General features: G+C 40.6%; 1 long non-coding RNA gene across 2 annotated transcripts in view; it reads right to left on the bottom strand.

Annotated features, from left to right (window-relative positions):
* Window positions 1-5,862: 5,862 nt before the first annotated feature.
* LOC118881524 overlaps window positions 5,863-24,073 on the bottom strand; it is a 72,806-nt gene continuing 54,595 nt past the window's right edge. The window contains exons 2-4 of one of the 2 annotated variants that reach the window (XR_005016557.1): window positions 16,080-16,278; window positions 10,472-10,653; window positions 5,863-5,893 (exon numbers count right to left, since the gene is read on the bottom strand). This is a non-coding gene — a long non-coding RNA (uncharacterized LOC118881524). Of the gene's footprint in view, window positions 5,894-9,360; window positions 9,966-10,471; window positions 10,654-16,079; window positions 16,279-24,073 lie in introns of those variants that run through there. The other variant, XR_005016556.1, reaches the window with a different exon arrangement.

The raw sequence follows: 24,073 nt of genomic DNA, 5'->3' as shown, positions 1-24,073 counted from the left end.
ATAATATTTTGTATTATTAAAGTTCTATTGTTATAAAGTGATGATTTTTTTAAAATTTTTGTTGGAGTATAGTTGCTTTACAATGTCGCATTAGTTTCTACTGTACAGCAAAGTGAATCAGCTATATGTATACATATATCCCCTCTTTTTTGGATTTCCTTCCCATTTAGGTCACCACAGAGCATTAAGCAGAATTCCCTGTGCTATACAGTAGTTTCTCATAGTTATCTATTTTATACATAGTATCAATAATATATATATGTCAATCCCAATCTCCCAATTCATCCCACCTCCCTTCCCCCTTGTATCCATATGTTTGTTCTCTACGTCTGTGTCTCTATTTCTGCTTTGCAAATAAGATCATCTATACCATTTTTTTAGATTCCACATATATGCATTAATATATGACATTTGTTTTTCTTTTTCTGACTTACTTCACTCTGTATGACAGTCTCTAGGTCCATTCACGTCTCTACAAATGACCGAATTTTGTTCCTTTTTATGGCTGAGTAATATTCCACTGTATATATGTACCACATCTTCTTTATCCATTCCTCTGTTGATGGACATTTAGGTTGCCTCCACGTCCTGGCTATTGTAAATAGAGCTGCAATGAACACTGAGGTGCATGTGTCTTTTTGAATTATGGTTTTCTCTGGGTATATGCCCAGTAGTGGAATTGCTGGGTCATATGGTAGTTATATTTTTAGTTTTTTAAGGAAGCTCCATACTGTTCTCCATAGTGGTTGTATCAATTTACATTCCCACCAACAGTGCAAGGTGGTTCCCTTTTCTCCACACCCTCTCCAGCATTTATTGTTTGTAGATTTTTTGATGATGGCCATTCAGACTGGTGTGAGGTGATACCTCATTGTAGTTTTGATTTGCATTTCTCTAATAATTAGTGCTGTTGAGCAGCTTTTCATGTGCTTCTTAGCCATCTGTATGTCTTCTTTGGAGAAATGTCTATTTAGGTCTTCCACCCATTTTTTGATTGAGTTGCTTGCTTTTTTGATATTGAGCTGCAATTCTTTGTCGGTTGCTTCACTTGTAAATATTTTCTCCCATCCTGAAGGCTATCTTTTCGTCTTGTTAATGGTTTCCTTTGCTGTGCAAAAGCTTTTAAGTTTAATTAGGTCCCATTTGTTTATTTTTGTTTTTATTTTCATTACTCTAGGAGGTGGGTCAATAAAGAGCTTGCTGCAATTTATGTCAAAGAGTGTTCTGCCTATGTTTTCCTCTAAGTGTTTTATAGTGTCTGGCCTTACATTTATGTCTTTAATCCATTTTGAGTTTATTTTTGTGTATGGTGTTAAGGAGAGTTCTAATTTCATTCTTTTACATATAGCTGTCCAGTTTTCCCAGCACATTTATTGAAGAGACTGTCTTTTCTCCATTGTATATTCTTGCCACCTTTGTCAAAGATTAGGTGACCATAGATGCATGGATTTATCTCTGTGCTTTCTATCCTGTTCCATTGATCTATATTTCTGTTTTTGTGCCAGTACCATACTGTGTTGATTACCATAGCTTTGTAGTATAGTCTGAAGTCAGGGAGCCTGATTCTGCCAACTCCATTTTTCTTTCTCAAGATTGCTTTGGCTATTCGGAGTCTTTTGTGTTTCCATACAAATTGTAAAATTTTTTGTTCTAACTCTGTGAAAAATGCAATTGGTAATTTGATAGGGATTTCATTGAATCTGTAGATTGTTTTGGGTAGTATAGTCATTTTCACAATATTGATTCTTACAGGCCAATATCACTGATGAACATAGATGCAAAAATCCTCAACAAAATACTAGCAAACCTAATCCAAAAACACATTAAAAAATCATACACCATGATCAAGTGGGATTTACCCCAGGGATGCAAGGATTCTTCAATATACACAAATCAATCAATGTGATACACCATATTAACAAATTGAAGAAGAAAAACCATATGATCATCTCAATAGATGCAGAAAAAGCTTTCGACAAAATTCAACACCCATTTATGATAAAAACTCTCCAGAAAGTGGGCATAGGGGGAACCTACCTCAACATAATAAAGGCCATATATGACAAACCCACAGCAAGCATCATTCTCAATGGTGAAAAACTGAAAGCATTTCCTCTAAGATCAGGAACAAGACAAAGGTGTCCACTCTTGCCACTATTTTTCAACATAGTTTTGGAAGTCCTAGCCATGGCAATCAGAGAAGAAAAAGAAATAAAATGAATCCAAATTGGAAAAGAAGAAGTAAAACTGTCACTGTTTGCAGATGACATGATACTATATATAGAAAATCCTAAAGATGCCACCAGAAAACTACTAGAGCTAATCAATGAATTTAGTAAAGTCACAGGATACAAAATTAATACACAGAAATTTCTTGCATTCCTATACACTAACAATGAAAGATCAGAAAGAGAAATTAAGGAAACAATCCCCTTCACCATTGTAACAAAAAGAATAAAATACCTAGGAATAAACCTATCTAAGGAGGCAAAATACCTATATGCAGAAAACTATAAGACACTGATGAAAGAAATCGAAGACACAAGCAGGTGGAGAGATATACCATGTTCTTGGATTGGAAGAAACAAGTGATGATTTTTTTAAAGATTGCTAGGCTTTAGGAAAGGGGCTGGCAAACCATGGTCCAAAGCCTGCCCACCACTTGTTTTTATAAGTAAAGTTTTATTGGAACACAAACACACTCATTCATTTACATATCATCTGTGGCTGTTTTTGCATTACAACAGCAGGCTTAAGCAGTTGCAACAGAGATAAGATGGTCCACTAAGCCTAAAATATTTATGATCTAGCCCTTTACAGAAAAAGTTTGTCAACCCCTACCTTAAAATTTCATAGGAACTGCAATATTGAAACTCATTGTTTTGAGTTAAATGAGAAGTTTTGCCTGAGCGATAGCTGAAACTGAGATTTATTTCCTGCACTCTATTTTATCAAATACAAATTTGGGATCTATCTTGCATCTAGGAGTCCAGTAAAATGTTAGGGCTCTGTCCCCAAATATCCTAATATCATTAAGGATGTTTTATGGATCCGTTAACTTCTCTAAGACTTTTCTAGAAGAAATGACACCTTTCAGGTTATGACCATTTTACACTAGAGTATATGCATTCCTCATGCCACTAAACTCTGGACATTAAATTCTTTATCTACCTCCAAATGTCTGCACCCTTCTCATGCCTCCCTCTTTCTATCCCGTCTGGCACTAGTGCCATAAATTCTGATACCCTGGGAAGGGTTAGATAGTTCTATTAGCTAGCATGTTTATGTCCTCAAGAAACCAGGTTTAATGTGATGTAGCATGTGATAGGAACAAATTCGATATGTGCAGCATGAGTGATAGGTCCACTCTGTGCCTATACCTTGTCACCACAAGGTCTTCCCCATGGGCTAGGTTGCCGGCCTTCCATTTCTTCTCTGTCTTGATAACCTGTGCCTCTGGTCTTCCCCTGCCATTACTCCAATGTAGAGCTGTACCCTTGCCATTTGGTCTTTGGACTGACCCCATTGACTTCTGGTTTGACCTTGATGACCTAAGCTCTTGAACTATCCCTACAGGAGACCTAGAGCATGGCCCCTACTGAACAAGCTTGTCTCCACTGTGGCTCTGGCTCCAGCTGGCATGGGGTAAGAAGTGTGGAGCTGCTGAGAAGCCAGAGGCTGTTTTGGCATTTAATTAGAAGCAGGGGTCCTTAAACATTAGAAAGAAGCCGGGCCAATAGGGCAGGAACTTGACTTAGACTTATGGACTGTGCAATTCTTCAGTGAACCTGACATATTCTGCTAAACTCTGTGCCTCATTCCTGGTTTCAGAAAAGCTAGAACCACCTGTGCTGAGAGACAATTAGGGAAAGTTCTTCTGGGGAATCTCAGTAGGGGTAAGAGTAACAAGACAGACTGAGATGAGATTGTTAGAAGCCTGAAATGCCAGACTACAAAGTTCCTGAAATTTCTGGCTAACCTACATTATAAGCATTTCATCTTTAAACTTTTAGGTAAAAAGAAAAAAAAAAAAACACCTCTCTAATGCTTTAATGCAGAGGAGGGACTGCCTCATGGTTGGGAAGATGAACTTTGGAGCCAGGCTGGCTTGTTCCAAATTCAATCTCCATCTCTCACCAGAATACATAATCTGGGACAAGTTTACTTAATTTTTCTGTGCCTCAGTTTCCTCTTCTGTAAAGCAGAAACAATGGTAGTGAGCACCGCATCAGGTGATCCTGCAGAGCTCTTGTTGTTATAATTTAGCATTTGCCAAATGTTAGATCGTGAGCAAGGTAGTCCAACTCACTTACTTTTCACAATGACTAGGAACAAAGTAGGAACAATTAGCACCCCTGTTTTACAAATGTGGAAACAGCGGCTCAGAAAGTGTAAGTAACTTGTCAAAGATCAAAGAGTGAGGGAACAGCAAGATCTAGAAACAAACTCAAATCTGTCCAATTCCCAACTTCAAGCTTTTAAAGATTCTGCTATACCTCCTGGTTTGAGGGGGAAAAAAAAAGTAGTTGCATCAAAAGTGATTCTTTTAACTCTTTAGGCCCTGTGGAGCCTTGTTCCTGGCGCTCACCATCCATGGCCTGAGATATAAATGCAGATGGTAGAGGCAGGGGCCGGGGCTGGTTTGTATGCAGTTTACCTCCTTCTCTTGGAAAAAATCAACCACATGTAATGAACAAACAAATGTAGGAAATTGTGGATATTTCTTTTCTGATTTTTAGATTTTTAATGAGGCATTGATCATGATGCATGTTTTGCTAATCTAGAGCATTTACCCTGTTCATTTGCTGCTTCTCCCCTTATCTTCTCACTCCCTTCCCTGTGCAGTTTTTGTCAGTGCCCCTTTGCAGATACAGGCTATTGTTTGATGGATGTTTCACAGAGAAGAAAATCTACCTAATTCTTACAAACAAGGAAATCTAAGAACACACACACACACACACATACACACACTATATCTATATCTATATACATAGATAAAGAGAGAGATAGAAATTTAGAGAGAGAGGAATCTTGTGGCTCAGTCCACAAGTTGATGTGGAAACATATCATTCTCTTGTTCATACTTACTGAAAGATGGATCCCTATTAGAAAGATTTTTGGTATTAGATGATACTGAGAGGGAACAGTGAATTATAATTTACACATTTATATATCTCATTTTGACTCTGATAGAGAGGAATAATACCATGAGTTACAAGCTCTGTAGATTCGTTTGACCCAATTCAAGGGAGCTAAGGCCGGGAGGAGAGCAATGAGAAAGAGACAATGAGACAAGAGGCAAAATGGGAAACTCCTGCCTGAGTTACCCTGGAAGTGCTTAGTTTACTGAGTGCTTACTCCGTGTTTTGCTCAATACTAAGTGCTTTCCATAGATTAACATGTCCCACCAACCCTTTGAGCTAGGTCTTGTTGTTATCCCCATTTTCCAGATGAGAAAGCTGAAGCTAAGAAAGGCTCAGTAACTTGCCCAGAGCCATACTTCTCACCTCAGGTTGAGCTGAAGCAATATGACCCCAAGCCGATTTGATTAACCCGGAAGGTGGTCTTAAGGTGGGCAGCTCCTAGGACAGAGGTGCTCTGATGTATAAATGTATACTTATTAGAGTCTCAGCCCAACCAGGATTAGGACTAGACTAACAGTGTGTGTTTGTGTCTGTGTGTATGCACGTGTGCGAGTGAGTGCGCTCTGCAAGGACCATGTATGAATGTGTGCATTTTAGGGAGCCAGCAACATCACTGGGGTAAATGTCGTGCACACCTGAATACAAATGAAAAAGAAGGAGGAAAGGAAGGATGGAAATAAAGAAAAGTGAAGTGCCAAGTTGTACCAGACGTCAGTAGCAGGTAAGGTGAGTTTTAAGGACACTTTCAGCTGTGGGAGAAAACCCAATGGGACTAAATGAATAAGCCAGAGGTAGGAAGACCTGAAGTTTAGCTAATTCAGAGGTTAAACCACTCCACCAAAGACCCAAGTGCTTTCCATTTTTCTGCTCTGCTATCTTCAGCTTAGGGACTTTGTCCTCAAGATGGTTCCCCTCAGGCCAGACAGTTTGAGAGTTTACATCCAGACATGAAAACATTCAGAGGAAGAAGAAGACCATCTATTCTGATGTATTCTTAAGGATTAGGTAGCCTTTCTAGAACCCACCATCAGCTTTCTCTTTGTGTCAATTAAAACCAGTCACAGACCTACTTCCACACCAGTCCCTGGGAAGAGAAGTGGATCTCCATGGCTTAAACTGACCCTTTGAGATATAGCGTGTCCTAAGAGTAAACCACCGTGGCCATCAAACTCCCAACGCACTGTGTCCCATGCCAAAGATGGCATTTTTGCTAAATACATGAACTCACAGACTGTGTTGAATGTTGAGTAAAGGGGCCCAATGTCCAACCTCGCAAAAGCAGAGGACTCATGGGAAAGGACTTAGGGCTTGCGAGAGCTCAGCTCTGCATGCTGTGTGCCATGTTCCCTCAATCCCCAGGGCTGTTGCACACGTATCCATACATTGGAGCTAGAGAAATGGTCCATACACACAAAGCCCCTGCCTTCAAGGACTTTAAATTCTAGTGGAAGAGACAAAAAATAAAGAATTGACATATAATTTATATGGCAGCAAAGAGTAGTCTAAAGAAAAATAAAGGGAGATAGACTATAACAAAGGATGTACATCCTTCTAACTGGAAAGACCTCTTCACCCCTGCCATGCTATTCACCCAGCCCAGTTAATTCCTGTTCTTCTTTCAGGTCTTAGCTTATGTTTCACAATCCTTTAGGGTCTTCCTAGCTTCTGAAGCTCTCTCTTCTCCTATAAGAACTTCTTCTTATCACCAGAATTGCAATCTTATATATATTTATGTGAGTGTTTAGTTGTCCTTGTCTATATCATAAGAACCAAAAAAACCAGGAAGTAAGTCCATGTACTCAAGATTCTATCTCCAGCAGTGAGCACATTGCTTACCACATAGTAGCCACTTCATACTTTTTTTTTTTTTTTTTTTGGAGTAATGGAATAAGAAACTAAATAACATAAAATACTGGCTTCTGGTAGGGCCACAGAAAAGAAGCATCTTTCCTGAGGACCACGTGCCGCTACCTAATACAGCACATCAAATCCCGGGTATCTCCAGCCTAGTTTGCCTGCCCTGAACTAGTTCCCTAGGTTTGCATGCTTTCCAAAAATGCCAAAAAGTGATAGAAAAAATATATAGATCAGATAGTATTCTTATATCCTGTTCATCACTGAGTAGCAGAAGTATTTTTTTTCCTGTACAGCTTGTACCCCATGGAGAGGGCACAGGGAGCACAAAATCCTCTTTCTCCTTGGAGGTGTGTTTTTAAAAAGCTCTAGAGAATAAAATTGATGGCCAAGACTTTGCAACACCCCTGATGATGAAAGCTGTATCCAGCCTTGCTTCTTTGTATACAGCAGAGCAGCAAATATGGTATTGCATACCATGGGGGGAAAATGTACATATTGATTGTTATTATTGTTATTATTGTTCCCAGATCTATTTTGTCTCAAGCATAAAAGACAGAAAGGAAGTTACATTTCATTGAGTGTTCATGTTGTGCTAGACACTTTTAATAAAAATATTAATGATAGAAAATAAGATTATTTAAAGGCTTGCCTGCAAGATCTCATTCACTCTTTGAGACAGATTTCATTAGTATACCCATTTTACAGATGAGAAAACAGAAGCTCAGGATGGGAAGTCATTGCCTGAGATCACATGGTAGATGAGTGACAGAGACAGGTAAGCCAGGTCAGTCTGTCTCCAAAGCCTTGTGTAAGTCTCTAAACTTACTGCTTTAGTTTGGATTCCCCTGCTGAGAGCAGAGAATTAGAAAGAGTTTGGGTGCAGGAAGTTTATTTGGAGACTGATCTCCAGAGACAGGATGGAAGGAGCTGGGTACATGTCAGGAAGAGAGGAAATGCCAACATAAGAGTGTTTGCTATGGTTTCAGATTTTAACTCTGTGGGACCTCTGGGAGATTGGGGCGTTTATCCACCTGCTTCAGTTCCCCACTGGCTAAGGATAGCTCCTGAGGGTGTTAATTCTTCTACCCTTTCAGGAGAGGGCTGAGTAGGCTCCAGAGATTTTGAAAAAGACCTTGAGTCAGAAAAGCAGAAAGAAGTTCATCAAGCACTTAAGGCGAGGTGTTGTCAAACATGAGTCTTCTGCACTGGACTCTGAAACAGCACCTGAAATCGCAGGTGGGCTGAGAGATGAGGTACCGGCCACCTGAAGCTCTGCTACACTCACTGTGGCTCAAGTTCAATTTCATTTCTTCTTCACCATGACCTTGTGAGTTAGGTGTTAAGTTTTCTACCTTCCAGTGGGGAAAGACTGAGATCACGAATTGTCAATGACTAGCCAAAGGGTGCACAAGTGGACAGTGCCCTTTGAGCCTCCATTTACAGGCAGATCTTTACAGTTGGCTTTCTTTCTGCTGTGCCACACTCTGTTCAACTAAGTTTGAACAAGGCTTAATGCACAAGGATGCAAGAAACCAGATCAGAGAAATCCCAGCCTTCACCCTCAGAACAGTTGAGAAGGGCATGAGACAGGGATATCACGACTCTACCATAAGACGGTGCTCATCTAAAGAAGAAAACACCAGGCAGACTTCCTCTGAGATCTGTCCTGGAAGCAGGAGGTCATCATTATCTCTAGAAACAGAGCTGATCTCTGTCTTATTGATATTATATCTTTACAATATAAACATCGATGTTTCATCAGTCTTCAGAGTTCGCTTTGAGTAGTGAAGACACTAGCATTTTCATTTGCCTTTTAATCAGTGAAAGGCTCCAAAATTATTTATTTATGCGTATCTATAAAGACACAACAAGAATCTTTGGGGGACGGGCGTCCTATACATCATGTTTGTGACTCTTCATCAATTTCTCCCCCAGCAAATGTGCAGAAAGGATGGAGCATTCCACGGCCCTGTAGGTTTCTAGTTTTGTCTTCACTCTCAGAACAAGTGAAGAAAAGACTCGAGGCAATTACTAGAGAATGGACTTGAGGATATGGGGAGGGGGAAGGGTAAGGTAGGACAAAGTGAGAGAGTGGCATGGACATATATACACTACCAAATGTAAAATAGATAGCTAGTGGGAAGCAGCCGCATAGCACAGGGAGATCAGCTCGGTGCTTTGTGACCACCTAGAGGGGTGGGATAGGGAGGGTGGGAGGGAGGGAGATGCAAGAGGGAAGAGATATGGGGATATATGTATATGTATAACTGATTCACTTTGTTATAAAGCAGAAACTGACACACCATTGTAAAGCAATTATACTCTAATAAAGATGTTAAAAAAAAAAAAAAAAAAAAAGACTTGAGGCAAGTCCCTCTGTTTCAATCAACCAGGAAGTGATTCTGGATGATAATAAGAGAGGATAGCAAAGAAGGGGAGAAGGGGGAAATTACTGGCTTGGTCAAAGCTTGCAAAACGACACCAGTGATTAAAACATCTTATGCTGTCCTCGGGCTGCAGAAGCTATCACTGACAAAAGATCTCATACACACACACACAAAAGGAAAGAAATTAGCCATTAAAAATATTTCAGCATAATGCAATTATTACAGCTGTATAATTGAATGGGGAAACCATTGATCTGTAGTAGAAAAGAAATTGCTCTTCTCATTGTGTTCCTATGAATATGTGAACATTAATCTCCATCTATAATCAACGTTCATTTCAAATCTGATTGCGTGCTACTAAACACCCGTAGCTATGCTAACATTATGTTAATACGGTTCAACATCATAGCTCCCAGCTTCACAGCACAAATATTTTTCTTTGGCAATCAATAGTAATTTCAGCTGAGTGGATGGAAGTCACGTTTTAATGGTAATCTTTCCTCCAAGCCTCCAAGTGGAAACTCAGTTGGTGTCTTAACATGGCTGCAGTGCGTTGCATATAATCAGAAAAATTAACCTGAAAAGAGAGAGAGGAAGGAAGGGGGTGGGGGATGTGGATTAGAACTAAGAAGCAAGCTTGACAAAACTCTAAATCTACCTAATAGATGAAAGTGCTCATTAGGTAGGAAAGAAGTGAGGATGGGTGGGCGGATGGGATTGGATGAATGTATGTTGGCCGGGGGAGAGGCGTGCAGAAAGGGGGCTGGGACTGTTAAGAAATAAACTATTCCTCTGGCTGTAAGCCAATGGGATGGAGTAGCCAGTACCTGTGCAACCTGGATTTTGCCAAAGCAACAGAAAGGTGTGAGGAAACAATAGGAAGCTTGACAAACCTGGATGCGAGCTCTATGGAAGCACCTTTGCTTTTGAAGCTAACACTCGGATGTCTCTTCTTTCTCTTACTCTTTCATTCATTCATGTATTCATTCATTTATAGCAAGCAATAGAAAATTTTATGAATTTTTATATTTATAAAAATGAAGAAAATTTGGAAAGTGAAGAAATTTACAAAGGAGAAATTACCTTTTTAAGCACCTGTACTGCTGGGCACCAGGAATATAAGAATGAAATCGGCACATCTCTGTCCACAGAGAGTTGATGCTCCAGAACGGGAGTTAGACACATGAACAGCTTATATTAACAGCCCCTATTGCTTTGGGAGTTCTCTGTACCTTCCCTGCTCCCTTAGCCATGATGTTCCTTTTCTGCCACGAGAAAAAGAGACAGAGAGAAGAATTTTTGCTACATTCATTGGGCAAGCATTAATTTCAACCCCCAAAGACTTATCTGAAGGAATTTTTAGGTGAAATCACTGGCTCAGCTCCTTCATCTAAGGCTGCTGCCCTCCAGGACTCCTTGTCAACCACACCACATCCTCCCATAGCTCCTTAAATCACAGGCTCAATCTCTGAGAAGGGTCAAGTTTATGACCATCAAGTCTGCGTGTTGTTTATTATAGGGCAAAGGAAAATAAAACAACACAAGAGGGTTCCCAGGCTCTTTTCCTTCCCCTAAGCGTTAACAAGGATTCTAGTGATGTCCCTTTCTTTCACTGCTCCCTCAAGCTCCCCGCCCTCTCTTGCCTGGGTCCTATTTTGAAGATCAGAGGGGAACATTCTCTGAAGGACAGCTGGGTAGACACTGAAATGAGAAGGGAAATCCAGAGAAGAGATGACAATGGGCCAATGAGAAAGGATGAGGAGAACACTTCCAGGTAAAAAGACATCAACGTTAAATATTTGCTTGTTTTTTTGTTATTGAGCTGCATGAGCTACTTGTAAATATTGGAGATTAATCCTTTGTCAGTTGCTTCATTTGCAAATATTTTCTCCCATTCTGAGGGTTGTCTTTTGGTCCTGTCATACAGAGTGAAGTAAGTCAGAAAGAGAAAAACAAATACAGTATGCTAACAAATATATACGGAATCTAAGGGAAAAAAAAAAAAAGGTCATGAAGAACCTAGTGGCAAGACGAGAATAAAGACACAGACCTACTAGAGAATGGACTTGAGGATATGGGGAGGGGGAAGGGTAAGCTGTGACAAAGTGAGAGAGTGGCATGGACATATATACACTACCAAACGTAAAATAGATAGCTAGTGGGAAGCAGCCGCATAGCACAGGGAGATCAGCTCGGTGCTTTGTGACCACCTAGAGGGGTGGGATAGGGAGGGTGGGAGGGAGGGAGATGCAAGAGGGAAGAGATATGGGAACATATGTATATGTATAACTGATTCACTTTGTTATAAAGCAGAAACTAACACACCTTTGTAAAGCAATTATACTTCAATAAAGATGTTAAAAAATATATATATATATATTTGCTTGTTTGAGTTCAGAAAGAGGAGAAATTTGTGAAAGAGAAACTGCCACGGATATGGGAAATACTGAAAATATCGGATAAAGGGAAAAAATTTTTTAATGTTTTCTTATAGTTTGCTGCTTATTCCACTTTATGAAGCCCTACAGAGACCTCAGTAGAGAAATTAACATCTCTTGACTATTTGTTTTCTTCTTTATAATTCCAAAGTGAGGAAAGATTTGAATTACTTTTACTTATTTCTTGTAATCTCAAAATGCTTTTTATAGGATGACAGTAATAATTATTATCAAATATGATTTACATAACAAAGCTCAAACTATTGGGGAGCCTCTCTCAGATGTATTCTTTATCCCCAAAACTCCTGCTCAACTTTAATTTCATCAGCTCTGCTTGGATTATTGTGACTGTCTCTCCCCTGGCCTCCCTAGAACTTGGGTTTTTACCTTTTAATCTGTCACCTGCAAGATTAACCAAAAAGCTTGCATGATCAGGCATACTTTTCAAGACATTTGGAAACTAAGCATCCAGAACGTGGAAACAAGACTATATATTTCCATCCATGTTTAAAGTCACGCTATAGCCAATGAAGTACTTGACAAAATTTCACTAAACTTCCCATTAAATGTTTAGAAGCCTGTTTTGAGTTTTACTGCTTATTAGCAAAGCCAAAAAAAAAAAAAAGTCACTGGAGAAAATACTCAATCTTCCCAACACAAGAAAAACAGTTGAAAGGTTACACAGAAAACAGTATGGTAACAAATAAAAACGTATTCCTTTGTCAGCAGATTCAGTTAGAAGATGCAGAGAAAACCTTGCTGAAGATCTGAAGAGTCAAGTTTTAAAAGAAATTATTTGCTATGTGAGGTCTGCTGTAGAGTTGGGTGAAAGTACAGATATTTCTAACATTTCCTTACTTGTGGAATTTGTGACATGAAATACAGAATAAACTTCTTTTTAACACTGAAGAATATATGTAATGGAGAAAAAAATATTTCAGCAATACATGACTTTGTTATGAAACCAACATTTTATGAAATAACTATAAGTGGATCTACTGATAGAGTGACTAATTGAGTGGGATTTATTTTTCTTTTTAACTCCAGGTAAGGTTACAAAGAAAGCTCTGGATATGAAATTCATAGACTAGATCATTACATCTATAGCAAAAACATAAAATAAAATAAAATAAAATAGTTGAAGTTGTAGGTGTGCAAAAAATGTTTACAGTTTATTATCATGTGCTTAATTTTGTAAAAGATCTTTAAAATACAAAAGAATATTTACCTTTATAATGAGATAGTGACAATAAAAATAATTTTCATAATGTAGCAAAGAACTTCAAGAGCTGCTAGCTTTAAGGTTATTTATTTTTCTTTTATAAAATGACAAGTGTTTTAAGTTTACAGAACAATTTTTCTGCCACTGAAATACCTGTCAGTATAATGTCACTTACATATAATTTAATAATAATAATAACAATGATGTTAAGAATAATAATAAATATAACCTCTCACTTCAAGGTTAAGGTGACATTTTAAAAACAAGGAACAAAATATCTGTTCAGTAAATGAAACAGGCTATGGAGAGAGTGGTTTGAAAATGAATGTTGGAAAACATCTTCTCTGTTACAAATTTTGTTGCTAAAAACAATATAAATGCACTAATTATAAGAACTCTGCCTATATACTTGGAAATACATCACAGAGCTGTTTCACCTGTGTAAAATTCTTCTAAACCAAAAGTTGTAGTGGAATTTGAAGTGTTTGCATGAACATATGGGGGCAACACCTTCCGATCATTTTGTGAAACTACTAATTGGCATTATGGAAGATAAATTGTCTCTAGATTCCATCAAAAACTGCTACATAATTGGTGGATGAAATGAGGTTGCAAAATGAGTTTGATGATGAGGAAAGCAGAGCCTGGGGTGCCCTTCTTTTGCATTTTGGTCTATGTGTCAATTCCGGGGATAGATTGCTTTGTAACAAACCACTCTTAACTTTGCATGGTTCTGGTGTTTGAAATCCTCAGCTGAACAATTCTTAGGGCATCTGGAGCAGTTGCAATCAAATGCAGGTGCGGATGGAGATACCTGAATGCTTCTTTTTTTTTTTTTAATTATTTATTTATTTATTTATTTTTGGCTGTGTTGGGTCTTCGTTTCTGTGCGACGGCTTTCTCCAGTTGCGGCAAGCGGGGGCCACTCTTCATCGCAGTGCGCGGGCCTCTCACTATCGCGACCTCTCTTGTTGCGGAGCACAGGCTCCAGACGCGCAGGCTCAGTAGTTGTGGCTCACGGGCCTAGTTGCTCCGCGGCGTGTGGGATCTTCCCAGACCAGGGGTCGAACCCATGTCCCCTGCATTGGCAGGCAGATTCTCAACCACTGCGCCACCAGGGAAGCCCCTCAAATACTTTTTAAAGTTCGCGCAGAGCTCGTGTGATTACAATGACTGATTCCTTTTCTTATTTTCTTTAACACACGTGGCCTGACAAAGGATTGTTTTGTTTTGTTTGTGGAATATAATGCTAACAGCTAATGTTTATTGAACTTTTCTGATACGCTGAGCTCTGTTCACAAATGATGTAATTTGATCCTCTCCACAAATCTTTTAGGTAAGTACTCTGTGTATTTGGATTCCTTAGATACTAAAGACTAAAGCACAGAGAATTTTGTGACATCCTGGGTCACACAGCATCTAGTACCAAGTGGATGAGAGTCACCCAATCTAATAGCAGTGACTGAGCTCTGTCCTGCCAGGTGGTTGAAAAGTGTAAAGATATACATGTTAAATTACATTTTATTATGCATTTCATGAATTAGTTTCATTCTAATTTATTAAAATAGATCACAAAAAAATATAGTATATCTTTTCTGTAGAATACTATATAACTGTCACAAAGGATGTGGTAGGTACTTATGTATTATTTTGAAAAAAATATTGTAGGACTATATAAAATATACATATAGAATACACTTACTATGTATCTATTATATATATACAGAGAGAGAGATTCCACATTAGAAACTGTTACATGTAGTTCATTCTGGGAAATGGGAATTGGGTTTATTTGACAAGAAGAAAGAAAGGCCCTTTTTTCCTTTTCTTACTGTATTACTTAGTGCCATAGTGGATGCGGCTCTGGGCTTGCCTCAGCCCACCCCAAAGATTACCTACAGCTTTGCCTACAGTTCCCATATATATTACTTTGGCTTCGACCTCAAGGTCCCCAAGCCTGCTCTCTCTCTCTCTCTCTCTCTCTCTCTCTCTCCCTCTTGCCCCTAGGATTTTTCTTGCTCTGCTGGCTTGGCCCAGGTCAGAAGCCCCTGTGAGCAGACCTCAACTCATGAGGGACAGAAGTTATGGATAAACACTCCTACGTCTCTGAAGTGTGTTCTTCACAGCTTCTCATGGGTCTCTGTGGACTGTACCCCGGTTATCCACAGCAGCCCCCCGTCCCCTTTTCGCACCCCCTTTACTGGCATTCCCCCTTCCCTGTCTCAGTTCCCAGCATGCTTCCTGGGATCACCTCCCAAATAAACTGCCTGCACCTGAATCCTTCTCTCAGCATCTGCTTTAGAGAGACCCCAAACTAAGACAAACAGTATTTGAACTTTTTCTTGTGCTCATGTAACTTAAACAAGCAAACAAAAGACAAAAGGTGTTATTCATTCATTTAAATGAATATCACCATCAAAGAGTGCACTATTTCCAGGCACCAGCATGGGTTGCATTATCCCTGTTGCACACCCTGGACTTCTGGCTGAGGGTCTGAGTAGCCTTCTGGTTTCCACTAATGGACACGAACACATTCTGAGGCCACATTTGTATCTAAGGAAAACCAGGCTCTGGACAGGGTCTCTCCAGCAAGGCTTGGAGAGCAGGATCCCAAGCTCACTGCCTTGCAAAACGGTAGCATGACTTGTTTCTCTGTTTCCCGTCCCCACCCCCTCTCGCAACCACCTTTGATTTAACACAGCTTAATGCTCATCACCACACCATTACTAAGGGATGCTTGCTTCCCACGAGCGCGTAGCCTGGGCCGAGAGACCCCACAATTCATTGTCTGGCTCTGCCATAGTGCCCTGGGCCCTGGCCCTGGGGAGCCAAACTAAGTCGTCTCAAGATTACAAGCCGTTTCAGCCCAATCAGAGGTTATGGCCCCTACTTTTTAACATCCTGCTTTTATTTGCAGGCTATGAAGTGTAATAGTTCACCATTTTGGTTTAAGTATCACCATAAAAGTCAGCGAGATGGAACAGGCCATAAGTAGTTCTTTTACATAGTGTAGCTGAGGCTGGGAGCTTACCTCTTCTTTAACCCGCAGAAATGGCTCTGAAATGAAATGCCGGGTGGGGGCTCCTCAGCGTCAGGGATCAATCAGGTCCTGTGAAGTCACAGCCGCCTCCTTCTGACCCCATGTGCCTCACTTCGTCCCTTCCTGGTGCCGATGGGAGTGAGTTGGGAACTCAGGAAGGAAAGGAGCAGATGAACGTCATAAGGAGATTCTGTGGATGAAACACCCAGCTCTGGGATGAAAAGTGAAAAACTCTTCCCGATACAGAGCTGTTTGCCCAGGAAGACATCTCTCCTTATCAACCACCGGCCGTCAAGTGTTCTGGGTAGCCAGAATCTGTCCCAGAGGCATAGAACCTGCAGGCATAGGCTGTGGTCTGGATGTTTTGTGTCTCCCTCAAAATTCAGACTTTAAAATCCTAACCCCCAATGTGATGGTATGAGGAGGAGGGGTCTTTGGAGACATTAGGGTAGAGTCCTCATAAACGACATAAGTTCTCTCATAAAAGAGACCCCACAGAGATCCCTAGGCCCTTCCACTAGGTGGAGACACGTGAGAAATCGGCAGTCTGCAGGTTAGAAGATGGCTATTACTAAAACCTGACCATGCTGGCACCCTGATCTCCAACTTCCAACCTCCAGAACGGTGAGAAATGAATTTCTGTTGTTATAAACACAGAAGCTACCCAGTTTGCGGTATTTCATTATAGCAGCCCAGATGGACTTAGACAACATAGTATGACAAAACAATTTTATTCTGCTTATCAGGGTGGCATTTGCTTATGTCAGAATTCCAGGGGACATTTTCTACCCGTTCCATGGTTCTGTGAGAAAAAAAAAGAGTTCTTTAGTGAAATAATTTGGTGGAAAAAGTTAACCAGGGATTTTTCACTACATAGAATTTAGGACTCAAAGAGCTTTAATATGTTGACAAATACACAAATTGCCAAAGATTTTTATTTGAAACTTTTCTCAAAGAATTTCTCTTAGAGTTCAAGTTTCATGCCTTACTGACATAAGGTGACCTTCCTCCCAATGCACACATGGAAGATTCAGAACCTTGCCCCATCCATGGTGACCTAACACTTGAACACACAAGAACCAAACACTCCACTGCACTAAGAGATACATATCACCCCTTCCTTTTGCAGCTGCCACTCATACACTAGGGTTCCCATCCCTCTTGCCTAATTCCGCCCCTACCCCTAAAGGACAGGGTGACAGTTTGTAGCCAAGACAAGTTGTCTTCATTTTCTTTATTGCCAAGCCATTATTATCTATACGTTTATTATCCCATCTCCTTTTTCTCTCCCAGCACCAACTCTCTATATCCAATTTTACCCAACAGATTTTTTTTTAATGAAGAGATCTACCCTTGTCTTATAAAAAGGGCCATTCAACCCACTTTCTCCCATGACTAAAATTTGATAGGTCTTCAGTACATGTTAGTGTCTTGTCTTGTCTTTCCATTCTTTTCTTTTCTTAGAAAAAAAAAAATCCTAAGAGCTAAAGCTCTACAGTGACTCTCGGATTCAATGGGGCCAAAGGCCCACACTGACCAATGATGCCACGGTCATGTAGCAAGACATAGGCAACTCCTTCTTATTTTCACATTCATGCCGACAATGCTAATCTATCACAGCATAACCTATCTCTTTACATCCCTCCTGTGGATCCATTAAATTTTCCCTGAGAGGTAAAACCTGTTTGACCTCTCTGCCTTGACTCTTGCTTCCTTAAAATTCTTTCTCTTGAAAAGCCTTTCCAATCATCTTTATCTTCCTCATAAAGGTGAAGTCATGGTCGTGTGGCCATCTCTTAACAAACATGCATTTTCTGGTCTAAGCCAGAAAAACTACTCCCCTGCCCCTTGTAAGGTCTTCACTTTGCAGAAACGCCTCTTTTATTCAATGTCTTTCAAGTTGTCAAACATCGTCCTTTCTGGTCCATGGTTCCCCATTCCCTTGTCTCGTGGGCACATCATGAGGTAATGGGGTAAGAAGGAACATCATACACCAGTTCCAGAGCTTAAGCCCAAGAATATTGGAGAAATCTCTGCTCTACTAAGTCTGTGGCTATGGAAAGAGCTTTTTTTTTTTTCATTGTACGAAAGAGATCTGTAGGAAAGTCTGTCTTTAGACACCCAGAAATAATGTGTGCTCCCTCACCAGTAAGTAAATATGGCATCTAGAATGGGGCAAGTCCAGTCTTTCATTTTGCTAATTGCAGAACCAAATTTAGCTTATCAATGGAGGCAGCTCCTTCTATTTCAGCCCAGGTTCTGTACTCAGCAAGAGTGTAACTTGAAGTCACCATTCAGTAGTCCACTGACAATTTGGAGTTAAAGAAGGAAGCTAAGATGTAGCCTCTATAATCTACACATAGAAGATTCAGAACCTTTGTTCATCCATGATAACTTAGCACTTAAACACACCAAAATCAAGCATTTTACTGCATGAAAATATACCCAACATCTGGTCCTTTTGTAGCTGTTATCCATTTACTAATGTTCCCATCCCCCTATGCCTAGTTCTTGGCTCCCTACCTCTAGATGATAGGACGGGGGTTAAAACCAAGTCCCAGACACTAAGCTCTCCATAAAAAACAGATCTCTATCACATTCACTCTGCATGGCTGTATTTCTGATTCACTGTCCTCTAGCTATTTATTTCCTTCAACTCCACCCTCCCCAAAATATTCCAACAATAATTTTGCATTTTCTCCTAATTTTGCCCTTACTGTTTTTTTTTTAAGTTTAGGTTCCCCATTTTCTTATCCATTATACTCTTGATTTAACCTCCACCGCTATTTTGATTATTCCCTTTAGATTATTCCCTTTTGATTATTCCTTCCATCAAACTTATATTGATACCCCACTGGGCTTTCTCTGGCTGGTACGTGGGGGCCTGTAAACTGTTTCTTTGCCAACCATTTACATATTTCCAAGGATGTAGCTACAGCATTATTCTTACTGCCACCTTTTTGTCAAGAATAACATTTCTAATAAACTAATAGCAGCAGATTCTCTCCAGAAAAATTATGGAGCTCTCATCAAAGAACCATGCTATTGTCCTTTCCCCCAAAGTGCTGCCTTTGTGGGTACTTGCATCATTTACTATTTTTCTTTGTGTTTTTAGGAAGCTTGGCTTTCTCATCTTTGAATTATTCCTCTGGAACAGTTAGATATGCCTTGGACCTCATACGTGCAACATCAAGATGGTGTATTTTCCTACAGGATTAAGGATTAAACTTGCCACTACCCGTCCCTACATGACTAATATGGGCTGGTTTGTGTCCCCTCAGTATAAGGTATCCAAAACACATTGAAATCATCTGAGACATGAGTAAGATTTAGCTTATTCCCAGTCCTCCTAGATCCCAGCACAACAAAGACTTCCTTGAACTGGTGACTTTATGATTGTGATCCATTGCCTTGGGCCTCAGATGACAGAATAGAACAACATTAAGACCAACAGGCCAGAGCGAAGGGCAGTGGGTGTCCAGAACTTGAAGCAGCCACCGCCGTCTTCCTCAAGTTAACCTCTTGAGAACTCCCTGGGGAGATGAATTTTGTACCCAGGACTCATTTATCTTCTACAGTATTCTCCTAATTGGCTTCCCGTCTTCCTTTCATTTCTTCGTAAAGTACAGATACACTACCCCACTAGAGCTAATATCCCTGCTGCTGATTTGTGGACATTTCATCACCTGATGCTCTGGCATCAGTATCCATCTATCTATCTATCTATTTCCTAAATTATTTTCCTGTGTATTTTTCCAGATGTTTGGAATTGCTAGAAGTCTGAACTCTGATTTACAGAGTGGAGGCGGGGGGAGGGTGTTATTTAATGCAACATCATTTGAAGTGTCACACAATCTGTCTATATTTGGAAATATCTACTTTCCTGGCATCACACAGAACCAGACACAGCCTAAGGCCTTATGTTTCCTGTTTAACTTAACAACCTACACAAATGTCTCTTTTACATATTATCAATGTGTCTTTAATAGTCTTGCAATTCTTGAAGCAATATGAGTCTGATTTGAATATGAAAAATTCTGCAGGCTGTGGTATATGAGGACCCAGCTGGCTCACACAACCAAGTACAGTTTCAAAATACACACACTAGCCCAGAAAAGTATCTTTCATGCCTTTTGAAGAACACTTATTCTTTTTTTAATGTATTTATTTATTTTTGGCTGTGTTGGGTCTTCGTTTCTGTGCGAGGGCTTTCTCCAGTTGTGGCAAGTGGGGGCCACTCTTCATCGCGGTGCGCGGGCCGCTCACTATCACGGCCTCTCTTGTTGCAGAGCACAGGCTCCAGACGCGCAGGCTCAGCAATTGTGGCTCATGGGCCTAGTCGCTCCGCGGCATGTGGGATCTTCCCAGACCAGGGCTCGAACCCGTGTCCCCTGCATTGGCAGACAGATTCTCAACCACTGCGCCACCAGGGAAGCCCAGAACACCTATCCTTAATTGTTGTATTTACCATGTGTTTAAGGCTCATGGTCTGGTAGGATCTTTTCATTTTGTTTTTATCTCTGTTTTGACATGGGATGGGGTGGGGCAGGGTGTGGTTTACGAAAACAGCTCAGTGAAATAGCATAAAAATGATGCACTTTCTTGCTCTGTCATATTGGTCTCCACTCTCTATCAGTAAAATATTGGCTACAAATAATTTCTACAGTCCTCCTTGAAGGCTTCCAGCAACAGCACAGATGTGTGTGTTATACACAACATTAGCTGTGGAAAGAATAACAGGGTTAAAGAAGACATTTTCCAGTTATAGGGAGAGGCAGAACCACTCTGACTTTTTTAGGGTGAAAGCAATCAACTGTGAGTCTCATTGGGGTAGCCTTGGCGAGCCCTCCAGACTAGAAATTCAGACACCCAACTGGTATTTTGTCTCCTGAGTGAATGGGGTAGCAATGAGAAGTAATATGAACGAAGCCTAGGGGAAAAAAATGGAACAAGAGAAAAGATGGCCATAATTAGTCTCTGGACTGGATAAAGTTACCCCTTAAGTTCACTCATCTCCAAGTTCACTGAACAACTTTCTAACATTTTTGTTGAATGTTCACACCAGGGAAGAAGTAGAGGAAGAGATCCTTGATAATAAACAGAAGAAATATATTCACCTGGAAAGTAATGGTGACTGTACATTGGTTCAATGTTATCTGGTTTATACATCCATTGTTTATGAGTTTGGTTACTGTGAGTTGGTTCCAAGAATTTGAGCATCAGACGAACAACAAACAATCAAGTTATATTTCAGGACATGCAAAGTTGAGAGGTTGTCACTTCTTTACCCTGGCCTATTGGACTCCCTCTTTGAGAGAATTTGAATCTTGAGTCAAGTATGAAAATTCATAACTCATTGGAACTATATTTCTAGAGGCACTTTTTGAGATTTCCCATGCATTCCTATTGCTGAGATTCCCTCAAGCTCTCCTGATTTCTATCCTTCTCAAGGTTGAGAAGTGCAGATTTTCCTTTATTTCTCTGAACTATCCACTATATACTTCAAAAACAATTTTTTTTTTTTAAATTTGCTTCCATTAGCCAGATGTGAATTCTATTTCTTGCAACTTGGGACCATTAAGTCATTCAGGAACCACGAGGGCTTTTCCATTTGGGTACAAATCAAGGTACTTGAAAGCCACAACTTTTTAACTGGATTTCAGGACCCAGGGGCAGGATAACTAACCTTTTATTAGGGAAGCTGTGAAACCTGCCTCCTCCTTTCCAGGCAGAGACAAACAGTTCTCCACCCAGGCCTGACTGAGCAATGTGATGGTCGGAGCCCACAGGCGTTCGCGCAGGAAGGAGCTGCTGGAACTTGCTCAGGACGCCCTGGCCAGCACCACGTGCTAGAGGGCCCAGGAGGAGGGTTCCTACCTCACCCTGGGCGGTCGGGTGGAAATAAACTGTGTCTACCGCCTGGTTCTGGCAGCAAAAGCAGCACCAGCACCAGAGAAAGTTCGGACTCCAGACCCCCCCAAAACCAGGAAATTCCACGCTGGAGCTAAAATTGTAGCTCCCCAGCTGTGCTCCCAGCTCACATGCACTGCAACCACAGCACAGCCTGTACCCACACACCAAGTGACCCACGTGGGTTGAATTACGGAAGCACAGAACCGCTGGGGCTGAGGTCCTCTGTACCTCTCCCACCCTCGGAACCCTGGGGCAAGAGGGATCTTCACCCTCCATGTGCTTGAATACTTGGAACAAGCTGGCTGTTCATTTTAACCGCGGCATCAGAAACAGAAGACTCACACACGCGAGCCAGGCACCGAACTAGAGACTTAATGCAAATTATCTATCCACTCTTTCTGACAACATTTTGTTCAAAGTAATATTAACCCCATTTTACAAAAGTTGCCCGGGTTTACACGACGTTTATGTGCCAGGTTTGGAATTTGAGCCCAGATTTCTTATGCCTGAAGCCTAAGTAACTATTTGATTCTTTCTAACTGATGGACCTGAGAGTGTTTGCATTGATGCTACTATGCTCAAGTTTTGTTTTTTTTTTAAATTAGAAAACCAGACCCCTTATGCTATTAGAACAGCCAGGAAATGCTTTCCTCTAGGCCAGGAGATTTTCCTCTGCCTGTCCTGACAAGGTCATTGTCATGTTCAGTTCACAAAGGATATGACTTGGAGGAAAGAGCCCTGGATTAAGAATTAGGAATCCAAAGCCACTGTTGGCATGACATGGGTTCTGACACTTGTCTTCTTTGTGTCTTCAGCACATTCATTTCTAAGACAGGGCATAACAACGTCTAGCGGCAATAGCTGTGTGCTCTGTGAATAAGGCAATGATGGATCAAAAGGTAGGGGAGGAAGCTATCTGCCCCAGTGGAGATAAGTTTTTATTACTAACATTGTTTAGACTTGAAAATGAAGGTGGCTTTTAGTTGGTTTATGATTGCTTTTAAATTGTCTTTAGACAATGCAACCCTTACAACCTGCCAGAGGGAGTGGGGTGGTGGGGTGGGAGGCACTCCCAATTCTCCTAATTCTGCATGTCCATAGATCAAGGAAGCTACCAGAAAAATTCAAGGCTGCTGCTAGAAAAAGACTTATAGACCACAAACATCAAATCTGTCACTTACAAATCCAGAAATTAAAGCCCCTAAAAGAGAAATGACTTGCCCAAGATCACATAGTAAATCAGTGGCAGAGTGAAGGTTAAAGCCAATCTTCTCAATATAAAAGGGAATTTTGGTACAAATGTAAAGTAATATTATCGCAATATCTTATGGCTGGAAAAGCACCCCCTAATATTTCCAAGGAACCCAGGCCCTTCCAGTTCTGATTCTGACCCTCAGGCAGAGTTTCCTTGGGTGGAGGGAGCACAGGACTTGGATCCCAAAGACTTGGATTCAAGTTCTTGGGTGCTGATGACCTCATTGTGTGGGGAGGAGACATGAACAGCTAATTCACGCTATCAGGTGGAAATGACTGCCCAAGACACCAGCACAAGCAGTGTACCAGAGAGCACACGATGAGTTGTCAAATTAGCAGAACAAGAAAGTAATGATCCCGGAAAGCAGAGTAAAGCAACCACTTTGCCTCTTCCATGAACCCTTCCCAGCTCACCTTACATCCCTCTGGCTTTCTAAGCCCTTCATCAGTTACTTAAATAGGTGATTTGCTTGGTAATGATGTGTTTATGAAACACGATGTTTCAGGGAAACCATAAGAGATTTGGAGTCAATAGACCTATGTTTATAGCTCATCTCTGCCATTTGCTAATTGAATGATCTTGAACAAGTTCCTTTACCTTTGAAACTAAACTTTCTCTTCTGCAAAGAGGGAACAATAACCTATATTTCTCATGACTGGGTGAGAGTTAAGTGAGAAACTGGATAGAAAGCATCCACCACTGTCCTTGGTTCCCGGTGAATGCAGAGTAGCTCCTTTTTCTTCAGTTGGATGGCTAACTCCTTGAGGGTAAGTTCAGGCCTTTATATGACTCAACATCTCTCATGGCTCTTTCACAG

Source organism: Balaenoptera musculus, chromosome 15, assembly GCF_009873245.2.
Source record: "Balaenoptera musculus isolate JJ_BM4_2016_0621 chromosome 15, mBalMus1.pri.v3, whole genome shotgun sequence".
In the NCBI taxonomy this organism is placed as follows: Eukaryota; Metazoa; Chordata; class Mammalia; order Artiodactyla; family Balaenopteridae; genus Balaenoptera; species Balaenoptera musculus.
The sequence above is the reverse complement of the archived record's forward strand: the minus strand, read 5'-3'. Positions and strand labels throughout refer to the sequence as shown.